This window comes from Medicago sativa, chromosome 3 (genome assembly GCF_051527215.1).
Source record: "Medicago sativa cultivar Bolivia chromosome 3, Bolivia_mono, whole genome shotgun sequence".
NCBI classification, from domain to species: Eukaryota; Viridiplantae; Streptophyta; class Magnoliopsida; order Fabales; family Fabaceae; genus Medicago; species Medicago sativa.
Genome location: NC_140751.1, coordinates 84,120,887 through 84,137,504, shown reverse-complemented (window position 1 = coordinate 84,137,504; position 16,618 = coordinate 84,120,887). Strand labels below are relative to the sequence as shown.

General features: G+C 36.6%; 1 pseudogene; it reads right to left on the bottom strand.

The window, feature by feature from the left end:
* Positions 1-10,392: 10,392 nt before the first annotated feature.
* On the bottom strand, positions 10,393-14,701 carry LOC146941127 (cyclin-A1-4-like; annotated as a pseudogene).
* Positions 14,702-16,618: the final 1,917 nt, after the last annotated feature.

The following is a 16,618-nucleotide window of genomic DNA, read 5'->3' as shown; positions in this document are numbered from 1 at the left end:
ATCTGAAGGGAGCTATGTGTATGTATTTTGAATTTGAATTCAAATATCAAACGGTCACTGAATTCTGTCTTTTATTGTGAGGAAGAGAGGGGTATCCCAATTCCCAACCATATTTCTGCCTACTTGTCCATTTTCTATTTCTAATGTCACTTTTGAAAAAATTCTAATTTAAATGTGTAGAATTCAAATTTATGCATGGAGATACGAGAGAGTGACTTAAATTATAACCTAAGGTATTTCGTGGTAGAAAATCTTGAATGTAAATGGTACATGAAAAATGTTTTATTTTGTCATTATGTAAACAGCTGGGGTGCAGTGGCCATGGCCATGGCCAATTCAATAACTTAGATTTAAGTCACGGTCACATTCCAAAAATGTTTTGTTTTGTTTTGTCATTGCATAACAAGTCTTCGTGATTTAGGGGATTTTGTTTGAAATTTTTGTTGTTCTTCAATAGAATATATATTAATATTAAGAACATTTATCTATTTACTCATTAACATTCTCCAATCAACTTTTTTACCTGCCAAACTTCTCATTATCTTTCTACTAGTATTTACTCTATCTAATCTTAAATATAAACAAAAGTCAAATGTATTTATTCTAAATTTAAAACAAGTATATTTTGATTTTAGCTTGTATATTTAAGATTTAGACATTAGAAAAAATATTGTATAAAGATAGGATTAAAAATGGATTCAATACTTTCTTCAATTTAATAGATTTTGTAGTAAGCAAAGTAGATCTAATCTAACGGATGATAGTCAAATCACTAGAGATAGACAAGTATCCTGATGGAGACATCAACTTTTGGTTATCAAAATGAGTCTCACACGCGTACACATCATTCATTTATAATTTTTTAACTTGATTTACATAATAAAACATTCAATCTCTCCACTCAAAATCTCACACAAATTTCTTAAACATGACTCGTTGATCGTTTATCAATAATTATACATCATTACATATCAATATTCTAATATTAAAAACACGTGGATCCCACGGAAAAAGATAGTGCTTAATGTAGCACCTCTCCCAAATATGTATCCATTTTTTTTACTTCACAATAGGAGTGCTTATTTGGTATTGAATCTTCAAAGGAAGACCCTTTCACTAGGGATGGTCTTAGAGCTATAAGAAAAACTATTAAAAAAATTTAGATATTAATGAATTGGGAAGAAATATAATATGTGATAAAACATTATGTCATGATTCTCTTATCCCTATAATTTAAGGATTTGATTGTATTCTTTTCATTCTAAATTATAAATACACAAGTGGGGATTTAACCTTGATTGTAATCTTTTCATTATAAATTATAAATACACAAGCAGGGATTTAGCCTCTAGAGAAATTCGAAGTAATTCCTTCTTTGATTGTCAAGTTGGAGTAGGACAATATGTCCACGAGAATATAATGGATGGGTTGCATCAATCCGATTTAGTTATAAATCATTCGTCATCTTTCATCTAATTCAAAAAACTCGTCCAATATATCCATTAACGATCTCTAATTGATGGATATCCAATAGATCCAAACATTTTTTTTTATTTTAAAAAAAGCACCGATACAATTATTTATAATAGTTTAAAGCAAAGAACGAAACATAAAACACAAACATGGAGACCAACATTGGTCTTAATGAAACTAAGCTCGAGTCTCATAAACAAAGTCTCGCATTAAAGTCTTGTGGAAGAAAAATACATAATTGTAGAGGTATGTAAGACTTCACTAATGATGACCATTTATTGATAAAGTGAATAGATACATTGTATAACATGACAAAAAAAACAATAAAGGGAGCTCTCTACACATTCCATAAGATAACGAACTCGCATTAACACAAAGAGAAAATGAAGGATAAAGAGCAAGATTAAAGTAAAGAAAAAAAGATTATGATTTTGTTTGGACGGAGAATTTTAACTCGTAAATTTATTCAATTCAACAAGGTCCGCAAGGAGGAACTGTAGATGACATGTGTACACCGTACAACGAAGAACGAATGTGTCTAAACTCTAAATGGACATGGTACGGTAGCTTGAAAATCAAAATGATTGGCACAATATTGGCGGCATGTAAAATTCCACTAGGCAAGACGAGCAAGCAACATTACATCCCTTTGCTCGCAATGATCCAAATCTTCCGGAGCGGACACCACAAGTATTTGAATAGAAGAAACACTTTTTGATACATTTTTAAACACTTGTGATATTTTCTCGTAAAGTCAATTTAGTCGTTTGGCGAATGGATCACTTTTTGAAAAATATGTCAATCACAAAGATTGTATTCATTAATGTCCAATTCGGTGTTTTGCTAGCATTTCTTGTAATAATATGTGAGTTCGGTTGTGAAATACTTCTACGGTATTGATGGAGGACAACACTTCTTTGCGGCAAACTTGAACCGAATCCATATATTAACATGAAACGATATGAAATTAATTAGTAATTTGTAAGTGGTGATAAAGATGAACATCGGACATAACAGGATAAAAGAAGTACTTAAGAAAACATAAGGGAGCGATGGTGAGAGAGAGCTTTGAGAGACCTCGTGGTGGCCATCACTCGTACGGTGGCAATCATTCGGAGTCCATCTCCGGTTGAGAGATACACTAGGGGGGATAGGGGCCCACTGGGTGGCGAGAAAATGGGGGGGATAGGGGTGATTGGTACGTAGTTAGGTCAAGAAAGAGGAAAGCGATGCAACCGGATGATCGAGGACGGGACAGGTCAAGGGTTTCGGAGCGGCATGGAGGATTGGCGAGGGACGGGAATTACGGTCGGCGGGGTTTTCGGGATGATAGCGAGGGATGAACGCGGGTTTCCTAGGGTTTCTACGGTTACGAAAGGTTCCACGTCAAACAAACGGCATTCGGTCGTAATGGTTCGGCGGGGATCGGACATGATACGGTGGAGAGCAAGGGAACCGAACGTTATGAAGAGGACCGCAACCGGTGGTAATAAGGTTACGTTTTACTTTGCAAATATTCCCGACTTTATTCCATTGTTCCGTTTACGTCGGTATTTCGAGGTACTGTGGTATCATGTCCGATATTTATGTTGCTAGACATTTAAATTCTCGTGGTCAAGTCTATGGGTTTGTGAGATTTTTACATGTTCGGAATAGAGATAAATTAGCTCGGGCTTTGAATAATGTTTGGATTGGTGACCATAGGGTGTGGGCTCGTGAAGCTATGTATGACGAGGTTTGCACATTTTGATGGTGAGACTAGGGTTTCGTTCACGGTGTTAGGAGGGAGGAGGTGGGTAGGGAGGTGAAACCGGTGGTGATCACTCATGGTGTAGGTGTTAAAAATGTGAGGGTGCGTGAGGCGAAAGAGGTTGTAAGTGTGGATGATGAAAAAAAGAAAAAATAGTAGAAGAAAAAAATTAAAAATGGAGGATGTGAAAGGTACGAAGAAGAAGAAAAAATAAGTTGAAAATTAAGAGGGTGAGTGAGGCTAGAGGAGTGATGGGAAAGGTGGAAGAGGTGAAGGCGGGGAGGATCGACGAAGGTGGAAGGGAAACAGGTGTGGGAGTCAAAGGTGAAGAAGATTATTGAAAAGGTTGATGCACCGGTTAGTGGTCATGTTGCCATGCTCATTTACACTTCGAAACCAGAAGACCGTTTATGGGGTGAGGGGGTATTGTTGCGAAAGTGGTGTCGGGAGACTCTTCTCTATCTCTTCAACAACGGGTGAAGGACGCTGGATTTGGTAATGTTGTGGTTACACCGATGGGCGGTGATAGAATTTTTCTCCTTTGTCGTGGGGGTGAAGATATGTGGCGAGGTGTTTAACGATGCTATTGACTTTTTCGGTTTGTTATTTACGGATTTGCATAAATGGTCGTCAAAGGATATAAAGTATGAAAGAGGTGCTTGGTTGCGAGTTTATGGTACTCCGGTATAGGGATGTCAATGGGTACCCGTAGGTACGGATAGTATGATACCCGTCCCCGCCCCGTTGGATAAATATGATACCCGTACCCGCCCCATACCCTCGTGGGTACCCACTATGCGGGTACCCGCGAGTATTGAGGTATCCATGGGTATTCATGGGTACCCATGGATTTTTGAATTTATTTATTTTTTTGGTACAAATAATAACTTTTATTAATTACCTACCAAAAACTTCAACTTTTAAACATTCATACATAATCCATTCAAAATTTCATAAATCATACATAATCGATAGAAAATTTATGATTCTTATATAATCCATATAGAATATGTTTTATGATGTGAATGAAGTGAAAATGGTGAACTAAATAAGATGAATTAAAAAAATTAAAAATAAAAATAGGTTATTAATGAGAAATCTTAGGTGGGCGGTAAAATTTCCTTCAATGAGGTAACAACTTTAAGTAATAACATAAGATATATAAAGATAATTTAGTAATTTACTTAACTCATTATCGGGTATGGGTACCCGTGGGTATGGATACAATCAAATCCATGTCCATATCCATATAATAATGGGTAGTCAAATACCCGTTATTATACCCATGGATACCCGTTTAGCTACCCGCCCCATGCCCGTGACGGATTTTACCCACGGGTACCCGTGGGCATGGGTATTTTTGCCACCCCTACTCCGGTACATGCTTGGAATGAATTGTTTTTTAATATTGCCGTTTCGGGGTGTGGTAGATACATTAAATCGGATGCTTGCACGGTGGATAGAGCAAGGATGGATTATGCCCGTGTTCTTGTTTCAACTACTTGTTTAGAAGTCATTAATGTGTCATCGGAAGTGATTATAGATGGGTGTAAACATGATATTAAGGTGGTAGAAGAATGGGGGTGCAACTTAGGAGAGGATGCATTTATGACGGAAGAAGACGTCGATTCAAGGACCGAAGCAATATCCGTTCATAATGATTTTCCCGAGATGGAGGAGGTACATGGGGAGATGGATGATTTGGTTGATGATTTAAACAAGGATTGGTTGGTTAATGGTGACTATGGTAAAGGTAGTGAACATCATGTTGACATTGGTAACAAAGGTGTTGACATTGGTTCAGCTGCTGTTCGACAACAAGAAGATTCTCATGTTGATTTTGGCAACAAGGGGGCGTACCGTGGGCAAGCAAATGGTTCACCCGTTGTTCAAGAACGGCGAGATGCATTGAAACACGTCCGGAGCGGTTCGGTTCTTGTTAAAAAAATTCTTCTTGAAGGCACCGTACGGCGGGACCGGACCGTGAGCAACAAGGGTTCTATTGCTAATTTTGACAACAAGGGTGCGGATCCGTGAGCAAGCAAATGGTCCAGCTGCCGATCAACAACGGCGAGAGTCTCAAGCAATGTTACGGGTACAGAGAGGTTCAAATTTGATTAAAAAAATTGCTGCTGATGGCTCTGTGAAGCGGGACCGGATGTTGGTATCTAAAACAACATCTTCTACTAAGAAACATAAGAAGAAACGTGGAATAGCTCTAAAACATTCAAATTTGGGTTTCTTAAAAAAATTGCACGAATGCCTTCGAAAGATAGAAAGGAAATTTTAAAGGTACTTAAGAAACAAGAATGCAAGAGGAGTGTTTTGTCAAAGGCATCTAAGGGGATTGCAACTTCCTTATCTAACTCTTGTTTCTTCGCAAATAAAGATTTGGGGAGTTGGGTTGTTCTTCATAGCAAGAAGGAGGTCATGGCGGAGGATGTGAGGGAGATTGGTAAGACATTGGGGGTTAAATTTAAGGGAGATAAAAACAATAGATTTAACTTGTTGTACTAGTGAGGGGAGAAGGGAATTGAGGGCGAGAGAGAGGGAGTGTAGTGGAAGAAGGGGGAAGGGCGGATGGTGGGGCTGGTGGTGAGGGGAACTAGTGGGCTGGTGTGGTGGTGGGTGTGAGGGTGGAGGGGAGTGGAGATGAAGGTGGTTTCCTATAATGTTAGAGGTCTTGGGGGGTTTGAGAAAAGAGCCGAGGTCCGGCATTTTATTCAAGACAAAAATCCTTTTGTGGTATGCTTGCAAGAGTCAAAGTTACAAGCGATTGATGATTTTTTAGTTAATACTTTATGGGGGAATTCTCAATGTGGGTATTCTTATCAAGCTTCAATTGGGGCGTCGGAGGGTTGATAACTCTTTGGGATTCGTCGGTGGTGGAGGTATGGTGCACTATGAATTTCGGACATGTTTTAATTATCAAGGGAAGAGTGATTTTGACGGGACAAGACTTTACTATTGCAAATGTTTATGCTCCATGTGATATGGCGGCGAAACAAATTCTTTGGGACCGCTTGACTCATTTTATTCTTAATAATGAGGAGGAGAATATCCGTATATGCGGAGACTTCAATTTGTTAGATCGAGAGGAAGAGAGAAGAGGTAGCGACACGGTTTTCGTACAATTAGATGCGGACAATTTTAATAACTTCATCGATGGCGGCTCCTTGGTAGATTTCCCGATTTGTGGGAGGCTCTTCACTTGGTATCGTGGTGACGGTGTGTCTATGAGCGAGGTTGGATCGTTTCTTGGTGTCCGTAAAATGGTGTGAGGCTTGGCCAAATTGTATTCGGGTGGCACACCGGCGGGGCTTATCTGATCATGTTCCTTTGGTGTTGTTTATTGAAGATGTTAATTGGGGTCCTCGACCGTTGCGTTTGATGAAATGTTGGGCGGACTACAATGGGTATGCAGAATTTGTTCGTGATAAATTACTTTCATTTAACCGGGATGGATGGGGCGGACACGTCTTGAAAATGAAGTTAAAAATGATTAAACTCGGCTTGAAGGAATGGCATCAACAACACACCAAGAATATAGACGGTAAGATTTCGGATGTGAAGAATCGACTCTCTTCCCTTGATTCTAAAGCAGAAGAAATTGAACTTCATGAGGAGGAAATTCAAGAACCGCATGATTTGTCGGTTAATTTGCATTCTTTATCTCGGGTACATTCTAGTATGAATTGGCAAAAGGCGAGAATGAATTGGGTTAAGGAAGGTGATGCAAATTCAAAATTCTTTCATAATATAATGTCAAACAGACGGAGAAGAAATTCTATTCACTTAATTCATGTGGATGGAGTACTGTCGAAGGAGTTCAAAATATTCGAATGGCTGTTCGTAATCATTTTTCTAGACATTATAGAGCCTCGAGATGGTTCGGCCGGGGGTGGAAGGGATGAATTTCCGAAAATTGTCATATCCACAAGCAAGTAGTTTGGTGCGTCCGTTTACTTTGGAAGAGGTAAAACAGGCTGTTTGGGACTGTGAGAGCTTTAAAAGTCCGGGCCCCGATGGAATTAATTTCGGCTTTATTAAAGATTTTTGGCATGAGTTGAAGGATGATTTCATGAGATTTTTATCGGAATTTCACCGAAATGGGAAGGTGACAAAGGGTCTAAATTCGACGTTTATTGCTTTGATTCCAATGGTGGATAGCCCTCAATGTTTGGGCGACTTCCGACCTATTGCTCGGTTGGTTGCTTGTATAAGGTGTTGGCAAAAGTCCTCGCGAATAGGTTACGGTACGTTATGGAGTTTGTTGTGTCGGATTCTCGCCGCCTTTTATCCGTGGTAAACGTATTCTTGATGGTATCCTTGTTGCTAATGAGGTGGTTGATGAAGCTCGACGTATGAAAAAGGAGTTGTTGTTATTCAAGGTAGATTTTGAGAAGGCTTACGATTCGGTGGATTTAAATTATTTGAACTCGGTTATGAAAAGCATGAATTTCCCAACTTTATGGTGAAAGTGGATAATGGAATGTGTTGGAACGGCTACGGCTTCGATTCTTGTGAATGGGAGTCCGACGGAAGAGTTTTCTTTAGAGCGGGGTCTCGTACAAGGGGACCCTCTTTCCCCTTTTTTGTTCTTATTGGCGAGTGAAGGCTTTTTGTGTTGATGAAGGCTTTGGAATCTAATAATTTGTTTCGGGCATATGGGGTTGGAAGACGGGAGGGTGTCAAGCTATCACATCTTCAATTCGCCGATGACACTCTTATTCTTGGCACAAAATGTTGGTTGAATGTGCGTTCCATCCGCGCGGTGTTGTTAATACTTCGGGAGATATCGGGTCCGAAGGTCAACTTTAATAAAAGCATGCTTACGGGGGTTAACATTTCTTCAACTTGGTTAGTAGAAGGCAGCGGTGTTAAATTGTAGAACCGGCACGATTCCGTTTTTGTATTTGGGATTGCCTATTGGGGGTGATAGTAGGAAACTCGGTTTTGGAAACTCGTGGTTGAGCGTATTACTTCACGGTTATCGTCCCGGAACAACAAGTTTTTATCTTCCGGTGGTCGCTGGTTCTTCGAAGTATGTCCCGTCCTCTCTACCGGTTTATTTTCTTTCTTTTTTCAAGGCCCCTACAGGTATAATTTCCTCTATTGAATCTCTTTTTAAAAATTTTTTTTGGGGGGTAGTGAGGTCTCTAAAAAAATTTCTTGGATAAATTGGGACTCTATTTGTTTATCTGTTGATAATGGTGGTTTGGGGGTCGGGAGGCTTAGGGAATTTAACTTATCTTTGTTAGGAAAGTGGTGTTGGAGGTTGTTAGTTGAGAAAGATAGTTTGTGGTACCGTGTGTTGAAGGCCGGGTATGGGGAGGTTGGTGGTCGTATTCGGGAAGGGGACCAAAATGCCTCGGCTTGGTGGAGGATGATGGGAGGCGTGAGGGAGGGGATAGGGTCGGGAGTAGGAAACTGGTTTGAGGACAACGTTGAGAGGGTGGTAGGTGATGGGAAGAACACTTTATTTTGGATGATAAATGGTTGGATGGAGTTTCACTAAAACTCAAATTCAGCCGCCTTTATGAGTTATCGGTTCATCGGGAGTGTACGGTGGAGGAGATGGCTAGATTGGGTTGGGAGGAAGGAGGGAATGCGTGGAGTTGGAGGAGACGTTTGTGGGCATGGGAGGAGGATAGTATGAGGGAGTGTATTGTTATGGTAAATAACGTTATTTTGCGGGGGATAATATTCGTGACTATTGGAGGTGGCTACTTGATCCCATTCATGGATATTCGGTGCGTGGGACTTATCAATTTTTAACTTCTCAAGCTGAACCAGCAACGGAAAACGTAATATCTACTGTTTGGCATAGATTGATTCCTTCTAAAGTCTCTCTCTTTGCTTGGCGTCTTCTTCAAGATAGAATTCCGACAAAATCAAACTTAGTGAGAAGACATATCTTGCAACCTAATGATAATATATGTGTTGGAGGATGTGGTTTCACCGAGACAACAAATCATCTTTTTATTGGTTGTGCATTATTTGGGAATGTACGGAATTTAGTTTCTCAATGGCTTGGCATCTATTTGGTTTTTCCAGGAAGTATCAAGGAGCACTATTTGCGGTTTACTCAATTAGCGGCGCTTCCGGAGTTACTCATTCCTACCTTAAAATTATTTGGCATGCGTGTGTTTGGGCTATTTGGAAAGATAGAAACAATCGTGTCTTCAAAAATGTGGTAATCAATATACACGGTATTTTTGAAAAGGTGAAGATGAACTCATTTCTTTGGTTGTCTTCGCACTTTGTTCCTATTGCTTTTGGTTATCATGATTGGTGGAGACACCCACTTTGTTGTATGGGTGTTGTGTAATTTTTTCTTGCTTTTATGGTGGCAACCTATTCACGAGTGCTACGGTTTGTAACGATTTGGATGATTCATCATTTTAGCACACCTTGTGCGGGATGAATTATTCTTTCGTTTGAGCAATATATTCCATTTTGATTTGTTCAAAAAAAAAATAATAAACAAGAACATTAACCCCAAATGCGACGGTCAATTTGTCAAAAACTAAAAAAAAAAAAAACTAATCCATCCTTTTCGCAGCTGCAGAGATATGCAATAAGAGCCGCATTTTCAAGCCATATGTAGCCATAAATAGATGGTGTGTGCAAATTAATATCTTAATAGATGACTAGAATTCTAAATGGACAACCCCTTTACACCCTTCAATCTGGTCCCCGATACCCCACTAATTTGCATGCATTGCAACCTTAATTACATAAAATTAGTTACCGGCATTACGAATCCTACAAAATCCAAATTAATAACGCAACAATCAAAACCTTTTTTTGTTAATCGAACAGTTCCCCTCAACTCTCACATGTATTGAACTATGATTTTTTTTATCATGAATCATATCTATACTCTATACATATATATTATTAGATAGTTAAGTCCACTTTCTCTAATTACTAGACTATCCTCCTTTTGGTTTACCCTTTTAACCGGTGAGAAAATATTTTTAATATTAATCCAAATGATTAAGGTAATATAATACATTTCCGTCAATTCTCAACATGATTATCACTTAATCAACTATTTGTTTAAAACAAATTATTGGAATCCATATTGAGGGAACTCCAAAACTGATGAACGAGATGCACAAAAATGCTTAGAACTAAGGATTGTGATTGTAGATCGCTTTTAGTCACCCAATTTTACTACGCTCGTAGACAAGAGAGCAAGAGCCAGGTATTCTCACCTTATGCCGATCGTATTTCTCTCTCGATAGCCGTAATGGAAGGTGAACTATGGTAGCCATTGTGGTACAACAAATGCAATCCCTCAACACATTCCCGCAATTCGATGCTTGGTAACCCTTTGTGTAATGCCTTAGCATAGAGTTCTATACCAAAGCATATGCATAGTTGCACAACATCGGCATATATGCATATCAAAAGATATTCAAGAAAATAGGTTTTCTGCAATACATACCTAGGGATTCTTTGTCGAAAGTAGTATATATTTAGCCAAGAAAGTGGCTAATGCGCTATTAATGATGGGGTGTACTTAAGCATATCATACTCTAGAAGCGATAAATCCGCTACATAGTCACCAAATACTCCAACCGCATCAATAGAATGCGAAAACGATGCAACATAAACATCATAAATTGTCATGATTATCCTAACTTAGAGAGACTAAAAAGAGTCTCAACCGAGATTCATACCTCACATGTTTGTTGGGCAACGGTAATGAAGCGTCTACATTGGCATGTTCACAAGTTAATACAAAAGCAACTTACTTCCACTTGTCAATAATATGAAGAAAACCAATCATTACCTCAAAAAAACATCTAATTGTAGGAGCCGTCATTTCAAACTTCAAGAAATTCGAACGAGAGGACTCCATCTCCAACACCCGCAATAATATCATATATCTATAGTTTTTGGATACTAAAACCAAATAAAAAGGTATCCAAAGTTGCAGTTATGAATCAAATTAATAGATAAATAACAAAACACAAACCTGCTCCTTAGAATATGTATTATCGGTTACATAACGTAACTCTTCCACCTTAGGTGCACAAATCTCCTCGTATTTACCGCCAAATTCAAACCAATTTATAGCCTTATGGAATACAAATACAAATAAAAATGCGGGACAAACACAAGAAAACAATTGAAACAAGCACCGTATAGTGAAACAAATTAAGTAGAGATATTACTTAACAAACAATAACTAAGAGAGAAGAACCCTACGCAAAGCAATCATCATCTTGGTAACACCAAGTAGTTGTAATTGTTGTGTGTTCGTTGCTTTGCCCGAAAGATAGCGATCAAGGTAGTTAACTGCCAAAAATAGTGTATCGGGTAAAAGTCCGTACTCGTCAACAACCTACAATGGAGAGAGAAATTAAGTGAAAACCATTTGAAAAGAAACTTAATGAAGGATACAATTCTTACGGTGTTCCCTCATGAGGAAAAAGAGAAAAAAGCAAGTTCACCGAATCCTATACAAATAACAATGAATCCTACTTCCATTGATATGGCATCTTTACCTCTCCTAACATGAGTATTTAAATCTCTCAATAACCAACACAACAAAATATTTAAAATAACATCGTCAAAACAAGTTTTTTCTCTTTTAACCAAAAAAAAAAACAAGTTTTTTGAATGAAACATAAAGTCCCGCTAATCGGGATATAACAATACATATAATAAATTGTATAAATAATTCTAAAAAAAAAGTAGCACATTGAGAGGAACAAATCCCTTGGAATAAATCTATCACCCGGCAGTCCGTCCCACCATAGTTTACCTCCACAAGCCAATCAACAAGCATTGCCCTCATGCTAGCATTGATGTTTTTCTCGTATCTTCTCCATGTAGTCCATAGATGGCCTTTTAAATTTACGAAACCATAAATTAGAAGAAAACAAAAGATGAAAAAGTAGAAAGAAGATAAAAAATAAATGAGACAAATGATATATACATGTTTAATTTCTAAACCACGAGTATAATCGCATAAATGATATGATAGAAAAACACTGAGTTTGGAAGTTCGAAAAGCTATATCTCATACCAATTTAGTAATTTATCTTTTCATATTGTGTAAAAATAGAAGACATTAGCCCTTTTAAGAGGGACCAAATCACATCAATAACAAGTTGCTTAAGAGAAATCGAGTTCTTAATTTCATCAAATATTTCACACTCATCATGTGAAAGTCAGGATTTCTAGAAATAAATTGAGAGGAAAATGCAAATGATGAATTCAACATCAACATCATCCTAATCTTTATATAATTAATATTCTTATTGACGTGAATATGACTTTTAATTTCCCCAAAAAAGAACATGACTTTTACATTTACTCCAAATCTTTCTCGCAAACAATAAGACGAAGGTTGCAAAATAAATAATACATAAAGTTGATATGTGAAATAGTCATAAACAAACTTAGTTGGAGAAGCAATTCAATCTGATATTCAAATATAGATTGAAATGATACATCACATATTTTTTAAAATAAAAACATTCTATTTCTTAAATATAGATTGAATCTGATACATCATGTCTTCAAGTCACCTACACCGACTCTATTCAATTACATTAAATGGGATATAACTCCTATTCAACATTTCAATATATCACAGGTCTCATTGCTTAAGGTGTGTTTGGAATTGAGATTGGTGCACAGTGGTATAAAGTCTAATAAAGCGGAATGGGCTAACATTCCTAAGTTTAGATTTTAAAAAACAAATGATATCTCATTCCATTCCATTTTATTCCACTCTGTTCCACCCTATAACACTTACCCAAACATACGCTTAGATATGAATATTGAATTGGTTAATTTATGGTACCAAACACAAACAAGAAATTTGTAAACCTATAAAAGCATCAAAACAAATCAAAATGCTACTCGCTAGCAATCACTTTGACAATTACAACAAGTGACTAAAACATTAAAATAAATGAAGATGACAAACCTCTGATACACATAAATTTTCGTAGATTTCATGGGCAAAGGATGCACAAAATCGTGGGCCTTTGGTATTGCGATCAATGTCTACAAATTCATTTGCTCTTGACTTCGGTATGGTGTCAATATCATGTATTCTCCCTAAAATCAAGGGATGATGCATGGGTATTCCAGTTACAAATTGTAATTATTGAAAAAAGTATTGTCCAAATTAGCCAATACATAAGAAAGGGCAAGTATAAGATTAAGCCTTTAATAAACGAACCGGCCATTTTGGAAGAGTACGAAATATTGAGAATGTTGCATGTTTTATTCTCAATTGATTTGATTGATAAAACATCATCATTGCGAATATATTCAAATTCCGGAGTCATCGGAGAATCGCCGGTTGACATGCTCCCATCCAAAGTGAAGCGGAACCACCGAAGGAATTACTTGGGTAAATGTCCATCCATCTCGGACTACGTACCACACTCTTAAAACTGACAAACAACACTATCTTTGCTTGGAGCAATGAATGCTTTAACTCCGGTCTTAATTTGACTAGCTTTGGTCGAACATGCCTCTTTGGAGAGCGAGATCCACTCGATTTTACTCTCGATGAGGGTTGCAAAATGTTCTCGGACATAACATTTTTCTCGCGAACTCGCAATAGAATCCTTCTTTGTCTTTGCAGCTTTTGGACACACGGGGAAATTTCAAATGACAAAAACGATCCTATTAAAGTACATGAAATTTTCACATACATGCACGAATTAGGATTTAAATTGTATATCCCGATGGTGTAAATAAGATTTACACATACATCTAATTATATTCAATCATTCTACTACTTTATTATGTGAATTCCTAAAATATCTCCTCAAATATCGAGCGCGATAAAATGTGACGGAATGCATGTGTAAAACTTTTTTACGCCAATAATGCATATCAATTAAACTCATTATATACTTTCCCCCTTAAAACCAAACACTTGTCCATTGTTTTGTATTGTTCAACTTTATTTGCAAAAGTTCCACATGCATGGCATATATGGTGGGTCCTAATGATTTTGATAAAATAATCCTCAAAAAGGTGAACACACTATATGTTAAATTAAACCATGCATGTTATTATATCCTTCTCGTGCTTCATCAACATAATTTCAAGATACACTTTCATTATTACGCAACACTATCCCATCATCATAATTGGAACAATCTTTAATTATTCATATGCAAATTCAATAAGATTGTTCGGTATTAATAAAAAGAACTAAACTAATCAAATTCAGCGTTCCAATCACTACACAAACTCAAATTGAGTGATAGTAGTAAATGATTACCATGGGCTTAGATGGAGTAGCAAGGGAGGTTTTGACGAGAGAGGCATTTACTGTTATTGGTAACGTCGGCGAGAGCGGGACGTTTCTTAGTCAAACGAGTCTTCACGGCGGCAACATTCTTGTTTGAAGTTGAATTCTCTCGAAACGGAATGCTTCTTCTCCGATGATGAAGAAGAAGAAGCGAAGCGTCGGCTTCGGGTAAACATTTTGTGGAAAGGGAAATTAAGAAACCCTAATTGATGTGGAAAACGGAAAATGGAATCGAGTTATAGTTTTGTTCGTAAAAAAAACGTAAATGAGTGCATAAAAAGAGTAAGAAAATGAGTAATGTGGTTGAATTTGAGGGGAAAGATGAACTTACTTGAGAGTGCGATTGATGATTGAAGAAAATGAAGCAAGGGATTGGAAATGGATTTCAAAAGCAGATGATCATTTCATAGTTGTTGTTATTCCGCAGATACAATAACACGCGTAGAAGAGAGAGGAACTAAACTCATAGAGCGCGAAAGGGTCCGGTTAATTATCACCGTCGGATTGGAGTCAATCGTATATCTCACCGTCCATCCTTTGGATAGATTGTCAACATCTAATTTGTAAACAAATTCAACAAATTTCTATAAATAAAAATAATACTCCATAAATTTTATTTTATGCAATAACAATTTAAACAAATTTCCTCCTTTCAAAAAATTTAAACAAATTTCCTCCTTTCAAAAAATTTAAACAAATTTCCTCCTTTCAAAGAACTTAAACAAATTTCCATAAATAATATTATAGTATAGGTTTTTTTTTTTTATATTGTAGGACAATCTTGATTGTTCAATCATTAAATAGTGTTTGACTTTCCCTTTCAAAAATAAAATAGTGTTTAACTTTCGTCATATTTAATATATAATTGGTGTGTCTAAGGATAATGGTTAAGGAGTCGGTAAATATCGGTTTTGTCGAGTTTTGATTTTTGATTAAAAGATTGCACCGCTTTTTATAAAAGTCTTACTCCCTCCGGTCACTATTATAAGCAAAAATTAATTTTTTATGTTCATTCAATAAATGATGTATTTTGTCTATATTATTGACCAATTACATTATTTATTGAATGAACCTAAAAAGTTGATTTTTGCTTATAATAGTGACCGAATGAAGTATTTGTTTTAGTTGTTTAATCAATGTCTCCGAAACACTCGTTAACATTGTCAATTTCTTAAATATAAAATATGCAAACTCGGTAACACTTAACGATGTGGTAAGAGATATTTTTCAAGTTAATCATGGGTAATGAGTTTGAATTTACCGTTGTGAATACAATAATGTTAAATGAACCTAAAAAGTTGATTTTTGCTTATAATAGTGATTGAATGAAGTATTTGTTTTAGTTGTTTAATCAATGTCTACGAAACACTCGTTAACATTGTCAATTTCTTAAATATAAAATATGCAAACTCGGTAACACTTAACGATGTGGTAAGAGATATTTTTCAAGTTAATCATGGGTAATGAGTTTGAATTTACCGTTGTGAATACAATAATGTTAAATTATCTTGAGGAAAAGTTCGATACTCATTATAGTTAATGGATTAATGTCCGCAATTGTGCATGTATGATACCTAGTTGAAAAAGCGTTAAACTACAAGAACCCAATAATATTAGTCGGTCCTAATTCTTCTATCTAACTTCTCTCAATTTCATCTCAATAAAAAAAAAATTCAGTTTTTTCATTAAGGGACGATTTTTTGTCATTTCTTGATATGGAATCACCTTCTTCATCTCTTGCCCCTCTTTTAATCCAAATAAGTTATCTTTGCATTAACTTTGGCGACGATTTTTTGTCATTTTTTATATGGAATCATCTTCTTCATCTTTTAACCCCCTTTTAATCCAAATAAGTTATTTTCGCATTAATTTTGGTTTCTCAGAAGAAGGATAGATATGAGTTTCGAAAATCAACTTTTGAGAAGTGTATTGTGACCAATAAATTAAGATAAAGTGGAGGGGGTGTTTTATAAATAACAGTCGGTGCAAATATCAACTTCAAATTTACAGGGGTTGGATCAAAGTTTAAATCCAACCTTTTACTTTTCAACCAGCACATAAGTGAAAATTGCTCTTAATAAGACATTTTGGAT